Source organism: Chrysemys picta, chromosome 3 (genome assembly GCF_011386835.1).
Source record: "Chrysemys picta bellii isolate R12L10 chromosome 3, ASM1138683v2, whole genome shotgun sequence".
In the NCBI taxonomy this organism is placed as follows: Eukaryota; Metazoa; Chordata; order Testudines; family Emydidae; genus Chrysemys; species Chrysemys picta.
In genome coordinates, this window is record NC_088793.1 from 185,316,622 (window position 1) to 185,338,775 (window position 22,154).

The following is a 22,154-nucleotide window of genomic DNA, read 5'->3' on the forward strand; positions in this document are numbered from 1 at the left end:
TTAAAGTGCTCTTTCAAAGCTTCCCTGAGCTGTATACCTCCGCATTGAGCTCTTCTAATGGTGCTTGTGTCAATCTGTTGAAACTCAGCAGACAGACACTCCCCCTCCACCCTAGTGGCAACTTTTCCCCATTTGCTTCACAGATATTACACAGGACACAGCAGGCAGCTGTGATATGGGATATTTTTCTCACTGAGGCCCAAGCTTGTGAGTAAACAATGCCAGTGCCCCTTCAACCTACCAAAAGCACATTCAACTGTCATTCTGCACCTGCTGACCTGGTAGTTGAATCTTTCCTTGGTGCTGTTGAGGTACACAGCTTCATGAGTCCCTGCTTGTAAATTTCTGAACAGTCCTGTTTTCTTAAAGATGTGAGAAGGAAAGTATGCACCAGGAACATACTAACTGACCAGCTGATGCTGATGTTGGTGAAGTGTCCTGGTGATCCACCAAGGTTTGCATAACCACAGAAAAGTAGCTCGTCTTGTTGATGTATTCTGTGACAAGGTGGTCCGGTGCAAAATTAGGGATATGCATGCCGTCTATTGCTCCACCACGGTGCAGGAACCCCATTGCTGCAAACCCATCCACTATCTCTAGCACAAATACAGAGAGTCACAGTCCTGCGTAGCAGGAAACAATTAATGACCCTGCAGACTTACAAGGCAATGGTCTCCACAGTGGCTTTTCCAACTCCAAAATGATTTCCCACTGGCCAGTAGCTATCTGGCATTGCAAGTTTCCACAGTGCGATCACTGCTCACTTCTCCACTGTTGGGGAAGCTCTCACATTGGTGTTCCTGTGCTGGAGGGCTGGAGCAAACTCAGCAAACAGATTCAGGAATGTGGCCTTGCACATCGAGAAGTTCTGCAGCTGCTGCTCATCATCCTAAGCCTGCATTATGATATGATTCCACCAATCAGTGTTCGTTTCTTGGGCCCACAAGTGGCACTTCACCATCTGCAGCTGCTCCATGAATGCCACCAATAATCTTGAATTGGTTCTCGCTATCTGCAGCAATCTGTCCTCCAAAAAAATGTCATTTGGTTCTGCAAATACCAGAGGATTGTGCATCCTGAGTTTGCAATGCTCATGACAATAGTGCAGAGCTGTGCAGGTTCTATGCTTCTGTCAGAGACGGTGGACAGGGAGAAGGGATGCACAAGTTTGTGGGATTTTTTGAAAAGGTGTGAAAATTATGGGAAATAGATGACATTATGTAATAGAGACAGTTGAACACTGGGAAGTTGACCTCTTGTTCCCACTCATCTCTGCATGACTCATTTCCGCCCCACCATGCATTGCCAAAACTTCCCAAAAGACAATGTGGTGTATGGAGGTGGGTTGCACACTGGGATACCTTTCCACGATGCACCACACTGTGCCTTGATACAAGCACTGCTGGTGAGTACATGCAGCACTGATGCAAGGAGGAAAGTATGCACCAGGAACATACTAACTGTGGTGGCTTTCTGCCAACACAACTTGCATTAATCAAAGTTTGTAGTGTAGATAAGGTCTTAGTGACTGCCTGCTAACTAGCTGGTTCTGTATGTACATTCTCATTCGTGGGTTCTTTTTCAAACAATAGGGTAGTGTTGCTGTGGGGGGTAGGAGGATTGCAGGGAAGGGAAAAGAAAATGATCAGGGATATAAAAAATCCTGGCAATGCTTTCCAACAAAAGATCTGTCCTCTATTGGCTGACATGGGGTGTTAATCTTTCTCTTTGCTCACAGCCTGATGCAGCACTGGCTTGCAGAGAATGTTGTAATATATCTTTTTTGTCAGAGCAGTTTTTTTGTGTCAATAGTCCCTCTCTGTGTCCATTAGATTAGTTTCGTTGTGTGCCAATTATGTCTTCTGTGGCCATCTTTTCTGAGGTAACTCTCTCCTCCAAAATGCTGTGGGCAGTCTTCTCCTGGGTGGCTACTTTGCACATGTTTTTCCCATAAAATTAATAGTAAAGTCAGTTGGCAGTTGTGAATCTTCTTTTCTGGTTGGCAACTCTCTCTCTCTTTCTTTCACAATTAGAGATTGCATGGAATTTGCTGGAAGCAGTGAGAGGGCTGATCTCTTGTGTATTAAAAATTGGACTTGATGTGTATGACACTAAAGTTAATTTTGTCAAAGCTATTGATGAATAAAACTTTCCCCATGTTTTCACTTTTTTGATTAAAGTTAACTCCTACTTTACAAGCTTATTAGGTATCTTGTATATTTCTCAGCTATAATGGTTGCAATAATTAGGGGGATAATTAAACTTCAAAGCTATGTGTTCTTGAAGGTTCAACTAGAACACACAAAAGCAAACAGATCTGCAGTTAAGGCTATAAAAATCCATCTTTAATGGGCTAGAGTGACTGGGGATTATGCATTAAAACCATTTGTCATTTAGAAGACTCCCACCTCTACAATATCTAGATGTAACAGAGGACTCAGGACATGGAATCTGACTGAAAGTTCTAGGTTTGGGATTATAGTAATCTGTTTATTTCTTTTAATATAAATTGATTCTCTTTAAAGGATATAGCTAAAATTCATTGTAGATAAGCAAGAGAATTCCATCCAGGATTTTGCCTTAACAGGCATATGTAAAAATGCTAGCTGCTGTTTCATTCCAAAATAATGAACAAAGATCTTGATTCTGCTTTTAAATCTGTGCATGTGAATCATCAAAAAGTTCATTAATCTTTCTGTGTGTGGGTTAACTATGGCTATGTAGCAAATTGTTGCTCCCTCAGGATTGTACTGTCATCCAAAAGGGTGTTAGGACAGCTATGTGGGTCATCTCTATCTGTGGGCTTGGAGATGGCCCAAGTGGGTGGTGGATTGACTAAAACTGGGGAGGTCGTAGACCTACATGCTAGTTACTCATATCCAACTGTCTGAAATGGGCATCTGAGGAGCAAATTTCTTGGGTGTAACTTATTTCATACACTCGATGGAATAAACGTTGCATGCAAACATTCTCAGATATGCAGTCAGTGGGGAGGCTGCCTGTGATTTAATATATCTTTCAACTAGCTAAGATACTCAGAGGCAGAAATAAAGCAGATTTGTGACATTCTCTAGAGGACATCTTTGGGTTCATAAATGAGGGATTGCCATCTTTGCTTGGTGGATCCCCTTTTGGGATGGAATGGTCTGTTTCCCCACTGGCCCCGGCACCATCTCTGACAGTCGCATTTTCTCGTTCCTGTTCATTCAGTCCCATTTTCTTCTTTTCTGACTCTTTCCCTTATACTCTTTCTTTTCTTGTGTGTATGTATGTTTTGCTGTTGCTTGTTTTAAAATATTTACTTTTTTATTCTTGCTTTGGAGCTTCTGCTCCCTATTCCCTGCTCTCAGAAAATGACATGTCCCTTGAGATATGTGGCAGGGAATCCATTCTTACCTGCTCTATGGAGGTGTCAACAATGCACCAAAATTTCCTACACAACACTACCACTGGTTAACCTTCACTGGTAGCAGCAACGGTGGAAAAGCTAGTATGGACAGGGCTCCTGAAGCTAGCCAGGGTTATAAGCACCATGTTATCTAACTCTGCTGGGAGCTGGTTTATGTGACACACCACAGTGACTCTGAGCACCCCTGGACAGGGGGGAGGGGGGGACTTGGCAGAAAAGTTATTACAATTTGGATGTGAATTAGCCTTTTTGTGTCACTTCCAGGGAGCTGAAGGGGGGACAATGCACATCTTCTCCTTCTCAACCCCTGCCTGCCTTGACTCTCTCCCTTCCTCACACAGGATCCAGGAAGAGGTGAGGTAAAGGACAGTGCCCTAGAGTTGTGTGAGTCCCACTTTAGCACAGAGGAGAAGAGACCTATCTGTGGGGGGCCTTTTCTCACATAGATCTACACAAGGTGAATGGGTGGCCTGGCATTGTATTTGGGAGTCAAAATAAGGTTCATTGCAAGAAAAAACTGTATGGATGAGTAAACTGTTCTTCCCAGCCACAACTGGCCAGAGGAATTGGTATCCCTTAAGAGGCTACATCTTATGTGTTTACTTGCTATGTGTGACCATGCACAGTGATGTCAACAGCCTTCCTCTTAAGAGCTTTTTCACACAAGCTGGATCTGGGCTACAAAGGAAGCTTCACTAACCTTTGGTACAGGAGTACATGCCTCGTTAGTAAATATTTTGCATGTGTGTAAAGTTCTGGGAAATTACAGACTGGAGTTTCTTGCCTACCAAGTACTATAGGAGCAGAGTTGGGGATTTGAGCCCCTGATATTTAATCAGGGAGGAATCAGTAATTTTTCCTTCTCAGCCCAAATCCTTTGCTATAAACTGACCTGGGGCTTCCTTACTGGCAAACATAGAGGTCTACATCCTGTATTTGTGTTGTCTTCTTAGGCAAATGTTGGGTGTGGGGGTTGGCCCAGAGAGTGGGGGGAAGGGAAGGGTGGGTGGATTCATCGCTCACGTGTTGACCCCTGGTGTAGGGACTGTTTTCATTGTGTCTTGCACAGTGCAGGGCCTCCTGTTGGCACTTACAAAAAATGAATGATAACTATGGACCAGACATTGCCCTGGTTAAGTTTGTGGTGTGGAACCAAGAGAGTGAAAGCCAAATGAGAGAGAAAAAAGAAGTGGAAAAATAGGGCCTCATTCTGCACTCCTTAGCTGAGTACAGTCCCCATTGAATCCAGACCTCTGGATTTGGCCTAAGCTTTCAGCAGGGAGGAGGCACAGGAGATGTTAAAAAACAAAGCCAAGCAAAGCAAACCCTTAGCTGCCTAAAAGGGGCAGAGACAAGAGCTTTGTGCCCTTTCTGCCCTGCATTTTCAGGGGAAGCTCCATGTTCAAAGGCTGGTTCTTTCACTTTAAATACTGTTCTGCTTTGATTCAAAAGAAGGCCAAGATTTTCACCCACCCAAACCCACCAGATTGCATGGACTTTACTGGGGTATGGGGGAGCTCAGTGGGCTGATTTCACTTTAACTGAATCCACTGAGCACCTCAACTCCCACAGCCAGCTTGTATCTTTATGGTGAAGTTAAGGGGCTTCCCCCACCCCAACTCACACTGGCTAATGTCTTTGGGCTGCAGATATTCTTTGGCCGGTGCTGTCTGCCATGACAGCAGCAGCAGCCATGGCGTCTCTCTTCTGCAGCAAGTGCTGCCTCTGGATGCTGCTTCCCCTGAACTATCGTATGCAGGTTGGGGGCTCTTTTTTCCTAGAAACAGGAATAAAGGAAGAACATTAGATGGGAGGCCTTGAAACAATCTACAATTATATTAAAATGTGAGTTCAATGTTGTCAACTCCCTTTAGTCTTTACACCCACTTACTCACAGAATTTCTGTCTTAGCTGCAAGGCATTTGGAAAATGACACTTTTACCTATTAACAAATTTATTAGAGCATAAGCTTTCGTGGACTACAGCCCACTTCTTCGGATGCATATAGAATGGAACATTCTATATGCATCCGAAGAAGTGGGCTGTAGTCCACGAAAGCTTATGCTCTAATAAATTTGTTAGTCTCTAAGGTGCCACAAGTCCTCCTGTTCTTCTTTTTGCGGATACAGACTAACACGGCTGCTACTCTGAAACTTTTACCTATGACACCATGCCATTTCCTTGGCAGCTGATTGGGCCCAAACCAAGAGCACAGATCTCCCTGTCTTACTCCTGGTGAAGTTCCCAACTCTGTGAAGATTACAGTAAATCCAGATTTGAACTTCTCAGGTGACTTCATCTCTATAGCAGGCTAAAGCTGATCCAACCTCCCTGAATTTTAAGGAAGCTCAAATCTGGAATCTAATTAGTTCTCCCTTGTTGTTGCATGAATGACCCACAGAAACTAGCTAAATGTACAGGGGAAAGAGTGAAACTGACTACACACAAAATGCTGTCATGCCCACATCAACAAACAGTAAAAAGTTATATTTTTCTCTCATTGCTTTGCTATCAAAAATTTAAGCTCTAATTCTGTTGGGTGTCTGTGCAGGGGTGAACCTGCACAGGCAATTGCAGGACTTAGGGCCTCAGGCAGAATTGTGACTTTTAAGTTCAGTGTCCATTAAAGTTTCCCATAATTTTTTAAAATTATTTCATTAAATAAAAGGGAAAGGCTCCTTTCTTCCACTGATGGAAAAAACCCAAAACACGTTTTTGGCACTGAATAGATGACAAAATAATAATAATGATGTCCGGATTTCCACTCTAACACAAATGTTTTCAAAACAGCAAATAGGTTTGGAAAAATTAACAAGACAAGTGACAGATCAGTGTTTTAAATGTGGAAAATTTTGAAAGATTTTCTCAAAGTGAAAATAATTCTTTAATGTCTTGGGGCTAAATTTTGCCCTCCAGTGGAAATACACTGTGAGCGGAATAGACGGGTCAGGACACTCTATGACATGAGGTTCCTTCAAATCATCCCCTCAGGAATAGTAGTACGATGTGAGAGGCAGGGGATGTAACCTCTCAACACCAGGAATCTGAGGTTCTGCAGAGAAGGGGACCCCCAGTCCCATGGGAGGGTTCAATCATCCACATTGCTTCTCAGATCAGACTTACCTCCTGGCAGCATGACATTGATAGGAGCTGTGCTGTTATCAGGCTACAGGCAGAGTGTTGTTGTTGTTTAATTTAGATGTGGATACTCACCAACACAGGACGGGAAAATCCTTTAGAGACCAGCTTCTTTACAACCACTGCCTTTCCATGGATTTCTTCTCAGAAATTGGCCAGTATCTGTGCATGTTATTGCTGCATGTTTATATCATTTTTTGCTTGGCCAGTTTTGCTGAATAAATATTGTATATTTTGAGCATTAGAAGGGATTGGCCTGAAGTTGAACCAAAACCCTGGATCCCATCACCCTCAAATTTTGGTTGGTTTCAGATCCAGTTCTGTGGCTGTTCCCTAACTATGTAATGAGTGGAAACCTCTGATCCAAAGATCCCTGAACTTTGTGGGATGGGTATTACTTCATGATCCACATCCTGATCCAGTTTTTGCAGCCAGACTTATCTCTAGACATCAGTGAGCACTAATAGGAATACAACTAGGAAGTAGTATTTACAGGTTTTGATCTTCAGGATTGAATAATAGTAATGACTCAAAGAAATGTCAAATGACTATATTACATTGTAATTAGGTTCATAGCAGTCTGGTTTCCACTCATATTCAGAGTTGTGGATAATGTGTTTTTGCTGTCCAAGGGTTCTTTGTTCTCACAAATCTTTTGTGAATAGGAATTTATTGTTGAGGAATCCACCTTAGGCACGAAGATGACAAACAAAAGAGCATCAATTTCCCACTGTTCCCAGTATCATGCTAATGCAATGACAGACAGGCACCCCACTGAACAACATTCAGTCCTATGGAATTCACTCTAAAGGTTATATTGTATTCTTAGGGGAGAGCTGTCAGGTTATGAAATGGGTAGAAAGCTGGAAAACATATAGTTGTTAAAGTATTATAGCTATTTTTCCTAATGTTGGAAATTCACAGATGCTTGTATAGATGCTGAAGGCAATGCATTAGGAACTGATGGTGGCTGATTATTATCCAATCAGTTCCTGATGCAGTATCTGCGACATCAAAAACTCTGTAATGGTTTTGGTTGTATCCTATATTTTTCAAACACAATGTCCTCAGTTACCATTTTGTTTTCACTTTCAAACTTTAAACACTCACTCCCACTAAAGCCAATACATTAATATGCCTGGAAAACTATTTCCTGCACCTTCCAATTTTTAAGGAAAAAGGCACCTTTTCTTAGGACGGAATAGAATTATCTTAGAATTACCAGTAGTCACTCTAATGAGCATTCCCTGCAAGTCTTATGCAACTGGAAAGCTTGATTTATTCCAGACCATTGTGTGTGGATAGAATAGTTTAAGGTATGTATATTAGTCGGCAAGTGTTCTGCCTCTTTAAAATGCTGTAACCATAAGGCAGGAAATGATGTAGGTTTTCAGCAGGGCGAGTCTGCAAATTCAATGAGTGTTCAAATTGTGAAAGCCATGAGAAATAGTAACCTCATGCCAGTGTGTATGGACTTTTTGTATGCAACGGCTTGGCAATGAGAACTGTACACCCAGTGTTACTATCCTGCTCCTCACACATTTTTGGATTTATCAAGAGCACCACTGCTAAAATGAATAATCTAATTTCAACTGCAGGTTGCAGTAGCCTGCATATATGTTTCCAGTGCATAAAAATATGCTGCATTCATCTGTTGCCTTGGTGCAGTACACCGGGGGCCAATAACATGTACTACATAAGCGGAGAGTGGCCATTGTGACCTACACCTTCAGTTCCTCAGCAAGTGCTGCTTCCATATCCATCACTGATCAAAAGAGTGCAGCGAGGGAATACTTCACTTTGCAGTTGAATTAAAGAATTAGCTGCTCTTATTTTGGGTGAACACGTCTAGAATGAAATAATCCAGAAAGTGTCAGAATATAGATAACACACTATTTAAGCCAGTGTCTCTGCTACTGTGCTTTTGTAGTGAACCAACAAATTATTTGGGGCTATGTCCTGCAATTTATTGCAACAAGCACCAGTGGTTCAGGGATTTCCCACCCCACAGAAAATATCAATCAAGCAAGGAAAGACAAGGGGCTGTGGATTGCCAGGCAATGTTATTGTTAATGTTTGTATTGCCCACTATTCAGAATGCGTCAGTATAGGTCTCTAACTGTTCTGGCTGATGGATTTTGAAAGTAGTATGCACCCATTGGTCTCTAGTCTTCCCTCTGGCCCCTTTGTGCCAGCTAGGTGGTGCAATCTCCCTGAGGAATAGCCCCTTGTGCAGGGGCCTGCCAGCAATGTGTTGCCTCTGCCGCAGCCCTGGTGCAGTGATCATTCTAGTTTGGGGGAAGGTAGACTGGAAGCAGGAGGGAGTAGACTGGAGTTTCGCCAGGCCAGACCACTGTCCTAGCTATTCCGAACTAATGCAAGGACCCAGAGAGGCTTTAGCAGGGCTGTGAATTATGGCTGTTCTAGCCTGTGCTGGGGGCCTACTAGCTCCCGCAAGTTCTAAACAGTTAGAACTTAATTGCTTCCTCTGACACCAACCCCATTTTGTCCAACCCAGGCTTCAGAAAGCTCAGATAGTAAGAAACAATTCTTACCATGAATCAGATCTGAAATATATTTAACACTAGCATTTTTAATTACAATTGACATCTTCCAGGTTTCACTGCTGGAGGTGAACACCATGTTGAAAATAGAGCTGGTTAAACCATATGCAGTGTAAGTCTGTGCTTGGGCTATAAATCATTTGTGCATTGTTCCTGATTTCCCCAAGTAGATGTATTATTTGTAAGTATTAGCCAAATAGCTTGGAGGAATAATGTTCAGACCACAGCTTTTCATGTCAGCTATTCATGGAATACCCATCTATAGGCCCAGCTCTGGACACAAAACTGAAGTTATGAGCCCACTGTGGTCATTAGAAATCCCATGGTACCGTTTGCAAAGCTGGTGTCAGTGTCTGGGCAACATATAAGGTCCTAAACTACATCCAGTATTCACCTTCACTCAAATTTTACTACAGCTTATCTGACACAAATGCCAATTAGTTCATTAGGTCTTGGTGTTAATGTATTTTGCAATCTTTGTGTGTCCCAAGATGGTTTAGTAATTCTTGCTATTGTGAATACTAGGGATGGGAGGAAGGTATTTATAATGAATTAGGGGATTTATGCAACATTTTCCAGGCAAAACCAAACTGTTCCAAGTGAACCTGATGATTGGTGAGGGATATATTGAAGTCCCTAAACATACCAGGGACATAACAAGTGCTTCTCTTATTATCCTTCTGCAGTAATTATTTAGATGGGAATAAATATCACAGAACCAAGGCTGTTTCAGGCATCGTACTGTCATCTTAGAATGATTTCCTCTTAGATTTTATAGCACTAAAAAGGCTTTCTATTCTTTATTCTCAATTTAGCACCAACTTTTATACATTGAGCTCAGCCTACTCTTGTCATAGTGCCTTTTCCAGTTGCTGTTGCGGATAGTACATGAATGTTACATGACTAGGTTCTGGCAGAATGTAAATCCTTTCTGGACACATAAATGAAGTATGGAAAACATCTCTATTGATATCGTACTTGGAGTCCACATCCTTAAAACCCAGATGAATATTGGAACTTGAACCTAACTCTCATATATGTACTGGGTATTTATAATATTCTTATCACCTTTGTATGTATAGTTCTGATCTAAAAGCCATTAACTTCAATGGGAGTCCTTCCATTGACTTCGGTGGGCTTTGGACCAGACTCTAAGACACTAATGCTGCAAACTGTAAATCACAAAATGCCAATGATGGCTAAGGAATTGGCATTTTGGTTTGATGGCTCTTTTAAAAAAAAAAAAGTATCTGCACAGAGATGTTGGAGGGGGCAGCAGCAGGTAGAAGTTGAGACTGTCCAGTTAGAATACTTTATCTTCATGTCCAATACAGGTGTGCTGCAGTATAATAGGCTGCTCCCTTGATTATCTGATATCCAGCTACTTCTAGTGAACTATGACATCCATCCTACCTAAGATGCTTGGGCTTGAGGATGTCATTTTACTTTGTATTTTTTTAATGGCTTCTCCAGCATCACAGTCAATTTAAAGCCAGAGACGAGCTGCTCATGGTGTTTATTTGAGATGTTTAACGTGTGGTATATAAAGGCAAGTGGCAAGACCTTGCACTCCTAATTTCAAAGCAATACATCACCTGCTGGTGCCATAAATGAGGACATAGCTATGGTAGCCTTGTTTCTAGGAATGGGAGATTATTGGCATTTTATCCTAGTTCATGAAGACTTGCCTTCCCCTATTTAAAACAGGATTCAAGAATCACAACTGGTTTGCATTGCAAAAGCTGGTTGCAATTGCTTAGGTTAACACAGAAGTTACCACTTGCCCCATTTAAGGTAGATGACAGCTTATGATGGCATAGTAGTCACTTGTGACAATTCAGGGATCTGAAAACCTGGGTAGAGGTTTATACCATCTGGTGAAATGGGACCAAGAGCAGTGCTCTCCTACATAAAGTTTGGTGTTAGACCAGTCATTTCCAGGAGACTTTGTTACCATCTGTCATTTTCTCATGGTATGGAAAATTGATTGTACGTTAGGAAGAGTGATAACTAACAGATAGCTTCTCTTGCCTTTCCATGAGGCTATAACTCACATAATTCCCTGCTTTATAGTTATCAGTAGTGGGAGTCTGGAGTCCAGCATATGTATTTCATGATAGTAAAGAGACAAGAGGGTTAAACACTAATCTTATGTATGTGGGTTTTTTTTTAATGCAACGGAAACTCTTGGTGCTGTAATTTAGATGGCAGCACAGGTCTATTGATCCACTAGAGCAAAGAAATTGCTGTGTTTAGCATAATCCCAGATACCACTGTGAGAGAATGTATTAATTGCTCACAGTTGCCAGCTGAGATTAAGCCAATTCACAGCCATCCAGGTTAGGCCTGCAAGTGGAATCATGTCAACTAAGTTCCTTCCCTAAATGCCTTAGATAGGAAAAATGGCACCAATCCATATACCACACCTGGTACTGTGAAGATCAGTCATTAAAACATTTAGGGTTTCTCTGTGTGTCCTTTCTCAGTAAAATGTTATCAAGCAACTCCCTTTTGCTGAACTTAAACCCAGTTCAGCGAGATTCAGCACACACTGATCTGCATGTAAAACTGTTAAAGTGTAACTCAGACTTGGCCTTTCTGGTTCAGTTAGTGCTTTATGTAGTTTCTCATGTGTAATAAAGAATACAATAAAATATAAATTCAAGGGAACTATTACACTGTTGGACATGGAAAAGATTTATTTAAGCAAACTAGAAATCATTGCTGTGATTCTCCATTGCATAACTCTAGCCTTAGGCTAGTGTCACCCTTCTGAAGTCAGTGGATTTACACCAGGGTAAGAGCAACGTGACAGACTGCAGAACTAGGCTCAATCTGCACTTGTATTTGATGGTCATTATAAAGCTAGTTACAATCTGGAGAATGTAGATAGAGATATATACTGTGACAAAACCAGACAAGTGAGGTACAGGAGTCTGGTAGAGGGCAAATATACTGGTCACTGGATGAGTAGTTTTCTGTTCCCTGAGTGACCAGAGCAGGGGCTGCACTAGAGTAATCAGGAACCTGCTAGAACCAGTTAAGGCAGGCAGGCTAATTAGGACACCTGGAGCCAATTAAGAAGAAGCTGTTAGAATCAATTAAGGCAGGCTAATCAGGGCACCTGGGTTTTAAAAGGAGCTCACTTCAGTTTGTGGGGTGAGTGTGAGGAGCTGGGAGCAAGAGGTACAAGAAGCTGAGAGTGAGAGGGTGTGCTGCTGGAGGACTGAAGAGCAAAAGCGTTATCAGACACCAGGAGGAAGGTCCTGTGGGGAGAATAAGGAAGGTGTTTGGAGGAGGCCACGGGGAAGTAGTCCAGGGAGTTGTAGCTGTCATGCAGCAGTTACAGGAGGCACTATAGACAGCTGCAGTCCACAGGGCCCTGGGCTGGAACCCGGAGTAGAGGGTGGGCCCGGGTTCCCCCCAAACCTCCCAATTGACCTGGACTGTGGGTTCTTCCAGAGGGGAAGGTCTCTGGGCTGTTCCCCAACCCACATGGTGAATCTCTGAGGCAGGAAAATCTGCCAATAAGGGCAGAACCCACCAAGATAAAGGAGGAACTTTGTCACAACTGGTGTTAGAGGTGGGATTAATTGAAACCACCAACAAAAAGTAAAACTCAGAGGGGTACAACCCCACACAAAGCAAATCTGAAGTATGTGCTGGTATGGAAAACTGCAAAAGTTTCTGATACCAATTCCTCTGCATTTAGAAGAGCCATGTTACAATCTTACTGCTAACAGAGAGGGATCTAAAGCAAAATCCAGGATCTGAATACTCAGTGTGACAAAGTTCCTCCTCTATCTTGGTGGGTTCTGCACTTATTGGCGGAAGAAGGAGGGTGATTTAAAAGAAAAAAAAAAGTTTATTTTTTTTTTCATCACAATGGATGACGTAGTGTGGGCACTGATACAAGCCACAGTGGCCCAGCAGGAGGTGACCTGTGTCCAGTCAGCCGCCCAACAGGAGGCAGTGTGGCTGCAGCAAGAGACTAATCGCCTGCTGATGGACCAGGCTGCCCAAGACCGAGCTTACAGAGCTGAACCGTGGCCATGATGGGACGCGGCTCATACGGGCCAGCCATTGGCTGCAGAAAATGACGTGGGAGGATGATGTAGAGGCATATCTTCTGGCCTTTGAGAGGAGAGCCCTACGGGAGGCCTGGCCTTGAGATCAGTGGTCTGGCATCTTGCCCCGTTCCTGTGTGGGGAGGCCCAAAAGGCCTACCATGATCTGCCTGAAGAGGCTGCAGCAGACTACCCCCAGCTGAAAGCAGAGATCCTGGCCAGATCTGGGGTAACGACCGCAGTGCGGGCCCAGCGGTATCACGGTTGGAGGTACCAGGAAGACAAAACCCCGTGGTCCCAATTGTATAACCTCATCCATCTTGCACGAAAGTGGTTGCAAACAGAGTCCCAGAGTCCGAAAGAGATACTAGAGGTTCTGGTCATCGATCGATACATGAGGGGACTACCGCCAGACCTTTGTGCCTGGGTAAGCCAGAACGAACCTGCCACCTATGACGAGGTTGTTGCCCTGGTAGAGAGGTGAAGGACAGTTAGTTACTACCCCACCATCCCAGTAAAAATCAAGATCCAAGGGAACACTACTGAGGTAGCAACAGGTGTAGTCCCTAAACTCCCATACCCAGTGCTCATAGGGAGGGACTTCCCAGGGTTTGGAAACTTACTCCCAGTAGGGGGATTGGAGAAAGATGGGGACCCTAAAATTGGTGAGGCATCCACAGCAGACTGTCAACCCCCAATCTTCTCTGAAATATCCCCAGATTTGTTCTCCACTCCCAGACAGGGTAGAAAGACAAAAAGGGAAAGAAGGGCAGCTAAGGCCTTGGGAACCCGAATACTGACCCAAAGCCAGAGGGTCGCTCTTGTAGGTAGGCGGACCCGTGCAGCTGAAAAAGAGGCCATGCAGGAGGGAGAAGCACCTGAGTCTGACCCCCACCCTAACGCTTCTGAACCAGTAGAGGCAACAGAGACTGGGCCCCTAGATCTTGGGCAGATTAACCCCGGGAGAGGAAATTTTGGACGGGACCAGGCAGAAGACCCAAGGTATGACAACATTAGGAAGGAGGTGACTGAAATAGATGGGGTCCCCGTGGAAGGGAAAACCCAGGGACCAGGACCCTACTTCATAATGAAGAAGGATCTCTTATACCGGGTTGCACCAGTACAGGGGCAGAAGGTACAGCAGATCCTAGTACCTCAAAAACACCAGAACGCTGTATTAAGTCTTGCTCATAGTCATCTTTTTGGGGGGCATTTGGGGGTAGAGAAGACTCTGGCACGAGTCCTACGACGGTTCTTCTGGCCCGGAGTACATGAAGAAGTGCAGAGGTACTGTGCCTCCTGCCCGGAGTGTCAGCTGCACAGTCCCCATCCCCACTTGAGGGCACCTTTAGTACCCCTTCCCATCATAGAGGTCCCCTTCGAGCGAATAGATATGGACCTAGTGGGACCCCTGGAGAAGACGGCTCGGGGCCACCAATATATACTTGTTGTTTTGGACTATGCTACTCGCTACCCAGAAGCCGTCCCCCTGTGGAACACGGCCTCTAAAACTATAGCCAAAGAGCTGGTGTGGATCTTTGCCCGAATGGGGCTACCGAAGGAGATATTAACCGACCAAGGAACCCCATTTATGTCGAAGCTAATGAAGAACCTCTGTATGCTGCTCCATATACATACCCTGAGAACTGCGGTCTACCATCCGCAGACTGATGGGTTGGTAGAAAGGTTTAACCGAACCCTCAAGCCTATGATAAGGAAGGTGGTAAGTCGGGACGGGAAGGATTGGGACACCCTACTACTCTACCTTATGTTCGCTATCCGGGAGGTACCACAGGCCTCAACTGGGTTTTCCCACTTCGAGTTATTATACGGGCGTCACCCCGTGGCATACTAGATATCGCCAAAGAGATCTGGGAAGAGGAACCCAATGAGGGGAGAAATATAATAGAGCATGTAATGCAGATGCGAGACCGGATAGCCCGGGTTACCCCTATTGTACGGGAACATTTGGAGAAGGCACAGCGAATCCATTACAATTGCCAAACAAAAGTGCGACAGTTCCAACCAGGGGATCGGGTTATGGTGTTGGTACCCACGGCAGAAAGCAAGCTTCTGGCCCAATGGCAGGAGCCCTATGAAGTGGTTGAACCTGTGGGGGAAGTAACCTACAAGGTGCGGCAGTCAGGACGCAGAAAACAAGAACAGATTTATCATGTTAACCTTCTGAAAACCTGGCATGCACAAGAGGCATGCACAATGGTCCAAAAAGACCTAACCCAGGAAAACAAGCCTTCCAAACAGGTGAGAGTGTCTCCTGATTTAACACCAGACCAGAAGAATGAGGTGTCTGAGATGATCTTCCGGAACCAAGATGTGTTCTCGACAAAACCGGGTCGAACAACCGAGACATATCACCACATCGTCACGAACCCTGGGGCCAGAGTAACAATGAGGCCCTATCGGGTGCCAGCGGCAAAAATGGAGGAAATAAAAGCAGAAGTAAAAAAAAATGCTGGAGTTGGGGATCATCGAAGAATCCCACAGTCAGTGGTCCAGCCCAATCGTGCTGGTGCCCAAACCTGATGGCACCACAAGATTTTGCAATAACTTCCGGCGACTAAACGAAGTATCCCAGTTCGACGTGCACCCCATACCTCGCATAGATGAGCTAGTGGACCGTCTGGGTAATGCCCGGTTCTTGACTACCCTAGACTTGACAAAGGGATATTGGCAGATTCCCCTTGCAGAAGACCAAAGGAAATGACTGCGGTCTCTACACCAGAGGATCTTTTTCAATATACTGTCCTCCCTTTTGGACTACATGGGGCCCCAGCTACCTTCCAGGGCCTCATGGACAAGTTAATACACCCGCATAACAGTTATGCTGCTGCCTACTTGGACAATGTGGTCATTCATACCCCAGACTGGGAAACCCACCTGGAGAAGGTGGAGGCAGTCCTCGATACCTTCAGGCAAGCTGGCCTTACAGCAAACCCTGCCAAGTGCGTTGTAGGGTTTACAGAGGCCAAATATCTTGGCTACATTGTGGGAAAAGGTCTGGTAAAACCCCAAGTGAACAAGTTAGAGGCCATCTAAAATTGGCCCCGACCAAGTCACAAGAAACAAGTCCGGGCGTTCCTAGGTGGGGTGGGGTATTACCGACGATTTATCCCCTACTTTGCCACGAGGGCAAGCCCCCTGACAGACCTAGTGAAAGCCCGTGGACCTGATCTGGTGAGATGGTCTGACACAGCAGAGGAAGTATTCACAGACCTACGGACTGCCCTCTGCAGTAACGCTGTACTGATAGCCCCTGATTTCACCAAGGAGTTTATCCTGCAGATGGATGCATCGGAAGTAGGGTTGGGGGCCGTTCTATCACAGATGGTCAGGGAGGAGGAATACCCAATTCTATACCTCAGTCAGAAACTCCTTCCGAGGGAACAAAAATATGCAGTGGTGGAGAGAGAATGCCTCGCTGTAAAATGGGCCATGGAAACATTGCGATACTACCTGCTCAGGCGCAGATTTGTCCTCGTGACCGACCATGCCCCTCTTCAATGGATGCAGTGGAGCAAGGAGAAGAACACAAGGGTGACCCGATGGTTCTTATCCCTCCAACCTTTCCAGTTCTGTGTGCAACACAGAGCAGGGAGCCGTCATGGCAACGCCAATGGCTTGTCACATGTGCACTGTCTGGCGTCCCAAGCTGCCCAACCCCTTGGCATTGAGCAGCGGGGAGGGATATATGACAGACCCAGACCAGCGGGATACAGGAGTCTGGTAGAGGGCAAATATACTGGTCACTGGATGAGTAGTTTTCTGATCCCTGAGTGACCAGAGCAGGGGCTGCACTAGAGTAATCAGGAACCTGCTAGAACCAGTTAAGGCAGGCAGGCTAATTAGGACACCTTGGTTTTAAAAGGAGCTCACTTCAGTTTGTGGGGCGAGTGTGAGGAGCTGGGAGCAAGAGGCGCAAGAAGCGGAGAGTGAGAGGGTGTGCTGCTGGAGGACTGAGGAGCACAAGCGTTATCAGTCACCAGAAGGAAGGTCCTGTGGTGAGAAAAAGGAAGGTGTTTGGAGGAGGCCATGGGGAAGTAGCCCAGGGAGTTGTAGCTGTCATGCAGCAGTTACAGGAGGCACTATAGACAGCTGCAGTCCACAGGGCCCTGGGCTGGAACCCGGAGTAGAGGGCGGGCCCAGGTTCCCCCCAAACCTCCCAATTGACCTGGACTGTGGGTTCTTCCAGAGGGGAAGGTCTCTGGGCTGTTCCCCAACCCACATGGTGAATCTCTGAGGCAGGAAAATCTGCCAATAAGCGCAGAACCCACCAAGATAGAGGAGGAACTTTGTCACAATACTTTATGAAATAAAGTGAAGTAATTATGTAGGTATATACAAATGGGTATATGGTGGAGATGTACTGGAGATGTTTGTTTTGGTTATAAGAAAAAAATTGTGTGAGAGATGGACATCTGAATCAAGGCCACAGAAAAGTTATCTGAAGGGACAAGTAAAATATGAGCATGTGTTCTGGAAGTGATGACTTACTTTTGGCTGAAACTTGTACAAAATCGCGTTAAAGCAAGATGAATCACTTCATATTTCATCAGCATTCTGCCATTTTGTTGCATACCATTCGCAGAACCAAAATATGGTGGCGAAGAGGCTCTATGGGCCATATTCATTTTAATATCTAAACTGTGACTATAGTATAGAACATCCGCAGGGAGGGTTTAATTTGTAGAAGACATTCATCAGTATCTGCACAGCACTGTAAATTAGGCTTGGTGCACACGTAGATTGTGATAAGTGATATTAAATTTGCATCCAACGCACACTCTGCATTGCTGTCTCCAGGGCCTAGGCCTTAGTGGCAACAGGCAAAAAGAGGAAACCAAGACTAAAGCAGATAGAGAATCAGGTTGCACGCCCCAAATGGCAGTACCTACTGCTTGTGAGCAATGTTCCCTCTAATGTTTTCCATCCATATGCAGAATGAATTTTGTTACGTGCACCATATTGAGGAAATGTGCAGATGTGCGCCACCAGTAGAAACAAAAAAACCTAGATGTAATCTATATTTTTAAAAAGTTACCATAGGTATGGAAGAAGAAGAAAGAATATTAAAACATTCATTCTGCACATGGATGGAAAAAAATAGAGGGAACATTGATCTAAGGAGAGGAGCAGACAGTAGTTTACATGGAGAGAAAAGCTGTGTGGACAGATGGGAGAGAAAAAGATATGGTCAGAGAGGGTGAAATCTTGGGGGGACAAGTAGGAGCAGAATGGAAGGCATTGGGGAGCAAGTGGAGGAACCAGGTGGGGGGACAGAAGGGAATGAAGTGGGGCAGAAAGGAAGACATTGGAAGCATGAAGGAGTGGAGGGGGAAGAGGGTACAAAGAGGAAAGTATGGGCAGTCAGAGAGGAAAGAGGAGAACAGCGAGGAAGATACAGGTTGGAGCAGTGAGTATAGATAAGAAGGTAGAGTGGGCAGCAGGGAAAGAACAGATGGGGATAGTGGGTATAAAGAGGAAGGTGGGGGGCAGAAAGGAAAGTATGGAGGCAGTGCATATAAAAAGGAGATTGGGGAAGCAAAGGAGAAAGGAGAGCAGAGGGTCCAGGTGGAGGCAGCGGTTACAGTGGGGAAGGGGGGCAGCAGGGAAACTACAAGTGGGGGCAGTAATTACAGAGAAGACAGTGGAGGGGAGCAGAGGGTCCAGGAGGGGGCAATGATTACAGAGGGGAAGGTCGGGGGCAGAGGGCACAGGTAGGGGTAGAGGATATAGGGGGTAGTGGGGAAGGTAGGGGCAGCAGGTACAAAAGGTAAGGTGGGGGGCAGTGTGTCCAGGTGGGGGCAGTGGGTACAAAGAGGAAGGTGGGGGGACATCGTCTGCCAGCCCTGCACCTGGGCTCTGCCCCTGGCCCCGCACACGGGGTCCCGGCTGCCAGCCCCACGCCCGGGACTCTGCTTCCAGCTCTGCAGCCAGAATCCCAGCTGCTGCCCCTACACCCGGGGTTTTGCTGCCGGCCACACAACTGGGACTCCTTTCCTGGCCCTATGCCCACTCTCAGCTGTGGCCCCATCCTCAGGCACCTTACCCCTGCCTGGGTCCCCCCTCCTGGAGACATAGCCCTGCTCCCAGCCCCAGCTCGGGGGGGGGGGGGGAGGGCACGGATACGGCAAGGGGGCTGGCTTTCAGCACCCCCATTATTAAAAGTGTTCCAGTGCCACTGCAAGTTGGCCTTGTTGAGGATGTGCGTGGCTGTAATAATTAAGTGCATGGCACTTGATGGACTGTTGTGCAACCGCACAGCTTAGAGGGAACTCTGCTTGTGAGCTCTCTTTCAGTGAGTGGCAACAACAGAACACCTCATAGACTCATAGACTTTAAGGTCAGAAGGGACCATTATGATCATCTAGTCTGACCTCCTGCACAACGCAGGCCACAGAATCTCACCCACCCATTCCTGTAACAAACCCCTAACCCAGGGGTAGGCAACCTATGGCACGTGTGCCGAAGGTGGCACGTGAGCTGATTTTCAGTGGCACTCACACTGCCCTGGTCCTGGCCACCGATCTGGGGGGCTCTGCATTTTAATTTAATTTTAAATGAAGCTTCTTAAACATTTTAAAAACCTTATTTACTTTACATACAACAATAGTTTAATTATATATTATAGACTTATAGAAAGAGACCTTCTAAAAACGTTCAAATATATTACTGGCACGCGAAACCTTAAATTAAAGTGAATAAATGAAGACTCGGCACACCACTTCTGAAAGGATGCCGACCCCTGCCCTAACCTATGCCTGAGTTATTGAAGTCCTCAAATCGTGGTTTAAAGACCTCAAGGTGCAGAGAATCCTCCAGCAAGTGACCCATGCCCCACGCTGCAGAGGAAGGCGAAAAACCTCCAGGGCCTCTGCCAATTTGCCCTGGAGGAAAATTCCTTCCAGACCTCAAATATGGCGATCAGTTAAACCCTGAGCATGAGGTCAGGACTCACCAGCCAGCACCCAGGAAAGAATTCTCTGTAGTAACTCAAATCCCACCCCATCTAACATCCCATCACAGACCATTGGGCATATTTACCTGCTAATAATCAAAGATCAATTAATTGCCAAAATTAGGCTATCCCATTATTCCATCCCCTCCATAAACTTATCAAGCTTACTCTTGAAGCCAGATATGTCTTTTGCCCCCACCTTCTTGGATTAGATGTTCCGGCAGGGTTAAACTGTTATCGTTACCTTGTCTAATAAAATTGGTAGGCATATTGCACAGTTTTGTGTGCTGTAACTAATAGAGAGCAGACTTGAAGCGTACTGGCAGGACAGCAGCTCAGAAAATCAAGTCATCTACCTACTACTGGAACAAAGCAGAGGCAGGCTTGGTGGTTAGGCCAGTTCTAGTTCATCATCACTTAGGGCAGGTCTACACTTAAAACGCTGCAGTGGTGCAGCTGTGCTGCTATAGTGCTTCAGTGAAGAATTAATTGGTCTGAGAGGCAGTAACTATGTTAGGGGGAGAAGCTCTGCCATTGACATAGCGCTGTCAACACCGGGGGTTAGCTCGGTATAATTGTGTTGTTCAGGGGTGTTCAGGGAGCGACATATTTATACCAATGTAAGTTTGAAGTGTACACCTGGCCTCAGTGGCAGATCCTAGACAAAGGAAGTCATCAGCTTGTACAGAGAGTCCTAAATATATTCCACAGGCTAGTGCTTAATATAGTACACTAAGATTTGAGTCTTCCAGGTGTAGCTTTTGTATCATATGAACATGTTTTCCCAGTGTGATACAAGGGTTAAAACCAGGTGTCCTAAATACCAGTCATCCTGCTTTCATCACTTGACCACCAATGAAGTGTATCTGGCCTGCCAGCATTCATTTGTGTGTATATGCATCATACAAACATGGTTTCAATGTACTCTTCAAACTACAGTCACAGATGGTGACACACACACATGGCGAACATGGACTTTTAATTACTACTGGTATTTTGATTCAAACTGTCCATCAAGTGTGTGTTTACAGGACTTCTGTTACAAAGACGGGGTCAAAAGGAGAAACAGGAAGCTTAGAAAGGGCCATTTATAAATAAGAGAATTATTAGGCAAAGGCTATGAGATAGTGCAAGAAGGATGTTGAGTCACATTTTCCATAAATAAAAGTGGTGAACATTGCAGGTGTATAAATAGGTTAGAAGCCTTCCTAAGGTTAAACTTGGTTATCTTCTCTGTTCCCTCATCTAAGCCCCTTCTAGGTGATGTTTGAGCAAGATGCTGTTTTCAGTTTTGGAGGTATCTAAACTGAATTAAGCCACCTCTTATTCTTTGATATATTTTAAAAAATCTGCCTTAAAAGAACTTTAATCTTCTGTAAAGTATGTGACCATTCAGTTAAAGACTGTATCATAATGCGTATGCACAAGGGGGCTGAATTAAGGTTGCCCATGCACAACCTTAATTCTCATATTGCCTAATATTTCACTGCTTGACTTTGCAACCTTAATGCTCTTTTAATGTTGTTTTTTTGAGTGTAATAAGATTACATTGTGAGCATAAGGGTGAGTGAAGGTGGGTTTAGAATTTCTAGTTGAGAGATCAAGCTTTGATTTTTGTGTGTATTGTAACTGTAGTGAAAATAGTTTATGAAAAGTTCCTTCACAGTATGACCTTTTACTTACACTCAGAGCTGTATTAATACTATGTGGAACCAGGCTCAGCTAAAATTTGGGGCCCCCTTAACCACCTCCACCACCTCTCAGGCCAGACTTAATCTTGTGGGAGAGCTGGCTGGCAGAGCAACCACTCTGGCACATTCTCTCCAGTGGCTTCCAGGAGAAATTTTGGTCCCTTTGCATCACCTGTAGAATACTTCTGCCTTCAAAACACAGTACTTAGCCTTAATCTAAAACTTTTTACAGATGACCTAATGCTACCAGTACAATGAGATTTTTTTCATCTGGCTCAATCTCTCGCACTCCCAATCTACATGGTGCTA

The 22,154-nt window shown here is 44.9% G+C and overlaps 1 long non-coding RNA gene across 2 annotated transcripts in view; it reads left to right on the forward strand.

Moving 5' to 3' along the window:
* The window catches only part of LOC135982536 (uncharacterized), a 113,566-nt gene that overhangs the window by 52,092 nt on the left and 39,320 nt on the right, over window positions 1-22,154 (forward strand). The window contains exon 2 of one of the 2 annotated variants that reach the window (XR_010599937.1): window positions 3,751-3,866. The exons of the other annotated variant lie outside the window; for it this stretch is intronic. This is a non-coding gene — a long non-coding RNA (uncharacterized LOC135982536). The remainder of the gene's footprint in view (window positions 1-3,750; window positions 3,867-22,154) is intronic. 2 annotated transcript variants of the gene reach the window in all.